This window comes from Micromesistius poutassou (assembly GCF_964030765.1).
Source record: "Micromesistius poutassou genome assembly, chromosome: 16".
Lineage (NCBI taxonomy): Eukaryota > Metazoa > Chordata > Actinopteri > Gadiformes > Gadidae > Micromesistius > Micromesistius poutassou.
In genome coordinates this window covers 10,419,384-10,421,956 of record NC_140286.1, presented here as the reverse complement: position 1 = coordinate 10,421,956, position 2,573 = coordinate 10,419,384, and the positions used below count along the sequence as shown (strand labels likewise).

Here is a 2,573-nt window from a genome sequence, read left to right as displayed (position 1 = left end):
GCTGTCGTGCGGACTGAAGCGGCGACTCACGTGGCCAAAGTGCCCCTTTCTGGAGCAGTTGTAGCAGTAGGCGGGCGTCCTGCCCTGGTCCTCTTCCTCAGAGGAAGTGCTGCAGAGGACCTTTCCTTGTCTGTAGTGAGCAGGGGAGAGAGACAGAGAGCAGGAGAGAGAGACAGAGAGTAGGGGAGAGAGACAGAGAGTAGGGGAGAGAGACAGAGAGTAGGGGAGAGAAACAGAGAGCAGGGGAGAGAGACAGAGAGTAGGGGAGAGGGAAGACGCATATGAATAATCACAAAAAAAAAGGTAAGCCTATCAGAACGACGCCACACTGCCTGTCAGAACACCCCTCCAGTGTCAGCGTGTTTGTGCGATTAGCCGTTGCAAGCCGTTTGAACAAGTTGGCGTGTCCACCTAGATGTGCGCTGGATAGATCAGTCTACCAGCCAGTGGACTGTAGCGAACGTTGCTCATCTATCCGTCGTACGTCTAGGTGCACACGCCCACTTGTGATGTCAGAAGAGGGCGATTTTTAAAAACGGCTCGTAAGGGCTAATCCCACTCCCACCTGGTGGTATAATATGTCACCTTTAAGAGCAGGATTCTGGGAGGCCCACAGCAGGTTAGCCCTCTGCCGCTGATCAATGACATCATGTGACGAACATCTGCTTTCTGAAAAAAAAGGCCTACTAGTAAATGCAGCAAGTTTCGTCCTGAATGAAGCACGATAAAGGTATTGGATGTGGGCGTGGTTGGACCTTCCAATCCTGGTGTGGGCGTGGTTGGACGTCCAACTCCGCCTTCCCGCAGGCCGCAGCCGTTAGTACTTGCAAAAGTAGGGCTAGACGCGTGTTTTTGTTTTGTTTTTACCGTGAGAAAGTGGATGTGTGGCGTGTACGCGTGTGTAAGCAGGCAAAAACGTGTGTCACACGGTGAAACCGTGAGAGTTGGCAGCTCTGTGTCCTTTAACTTACCCATGTTTGTCACTTAGCCGTTTCCTTGGAATGTCCCTCTGGCTTTTGAGATGTTTTAGTTGTTTGTTTTTACATAAACACTTGTATGTGGCCTTAGACAGCTTTAAGACAGCTCTGTATTGTATTCCTGTCCTTGTACTGCTGCTACAGCCAAAGGAATTGTGTCCTTCAGTTTAAATATTTGAGATAATATAAACAATATGATATTCAAACTTTTGACTGCTTTCTTTAATATAAACATAACACAATACTTTTACTTTCAGTACTTAGTACATTTTAAAATAAACTACTTGCAATACTTGCAGTACAAAATATTTTTGAATACTTTAGTACTTCCACTTAAGTGGTGTGTTTAAAGAACACTTCTACTTCTACTCAAGTCACTTTTTTGATACAGTACTTGTACTTTTACATCTCTGACAATTTGTAACAAAATGCAATATCCACAATTTATTTTATTGTTTATTAAACATGCATTTGCTCTACATTTTGCATCAGTCCTAGGAGCGGGGTTTGAGGATTGGATCGTGAGTCCAACACTTTAACCACTCGTCCACCCTCTTGGCCGCTGTGTTTGGTATACAGTAGAGAATCATGGTGTGATTCTCTAGTTTATTCAAATATGCCAAGACTGGCAACAAATATAATATTTGACACCACTTAAGCCAAAAATCAAACCTATTATAAGCTAGTATAGGTATGTAAGTACTGAAATCTAGGAAGAAAAAAAGAAGAGGAAGAATGTCTTTGCTAGAAAGTATATTGTGAAAATAATCAACAGTGATTCAATGTGAAATTAAAATGAATATTTTATTTTAGTGGTGTCATACAACCCACACACATACACAATGGAAATCAATTCCGTAATTTCAACAAAAGGAAATAAAGGTTATGACTGGCCCACGTGAATTTCTTCACTACTAAAAGTTAGTCATTAAATGATAAGTTAAAATTTAATTGAATTGACAAATAATACTGCAAATAAGACAACTACATTATGAGGAAAATAGGATATGGAAAAAAACAAGCAGGTTTATATATTACAAGGCCACATGCTAACATGTTATTAGTAATGACCCAACAAGAAAACTTTAGTGTTCAATACTTTAGTGTTCTGAGCGCAACCTGATCTGCCTGTATAAATGTTACTCTACATATAAAAAAGTGTTTTCAGTCAAATTGTGCACTGCTTCTTTCGTCAGTCTTCTTCTTATGTGGCAGGAATCTGTGGGAGTCCGAATTCATCAACCAAAAACACCATCCTGGAATGAGAAAGGTAGAAATACAATCAAATTATTGGTTGGTTAGTGTGTATACCTAAAAGGCCAAACACTTGCTCGATCATACCTAATACGTTACCTATATATACTCCTTGTCTAAATCTAAATCCTACATATGTTTAAATACATTCCACATATTAACATGGGAAAACATCAATGGATATTGTAAAAGAAATATACATTCTAACGTGAACTTGCTTTCTTGATTACCCTAAACATTTCCCAAATCTTAAAGTGGAATAAAAAAATTAAAAAATGTTTATAGCACTGTGCCTTAGCTGAAATCAATTGTATACGGCATATTCAAAAAGTATTCACAAAG

The 2,573-nt window shown here is 39.9% G+C and overlaps 1 protein-coding gene across 1 annotated transcript in view; it reads right to left on the bottom strand.

The window, feature by feature from the left end:
• Positions 1-1,762: 1,762 nt before the first annotated feature.
• Positions 1,763-2,573, bottom strand: part of chmp5a (charged multivesicular body protein 5a) — a 3,376-nt gene continuing 2,565 nt past the window's right edge. The window contains exon 7 of the mRNA XM_084481600.1: positions 1,763-2,233. The gene's annotated coding sequence lies outside the window, so the exon portion shown is untranslated. The remainder of the gene's footprint in view (positions 2,234-2,573) is intronic.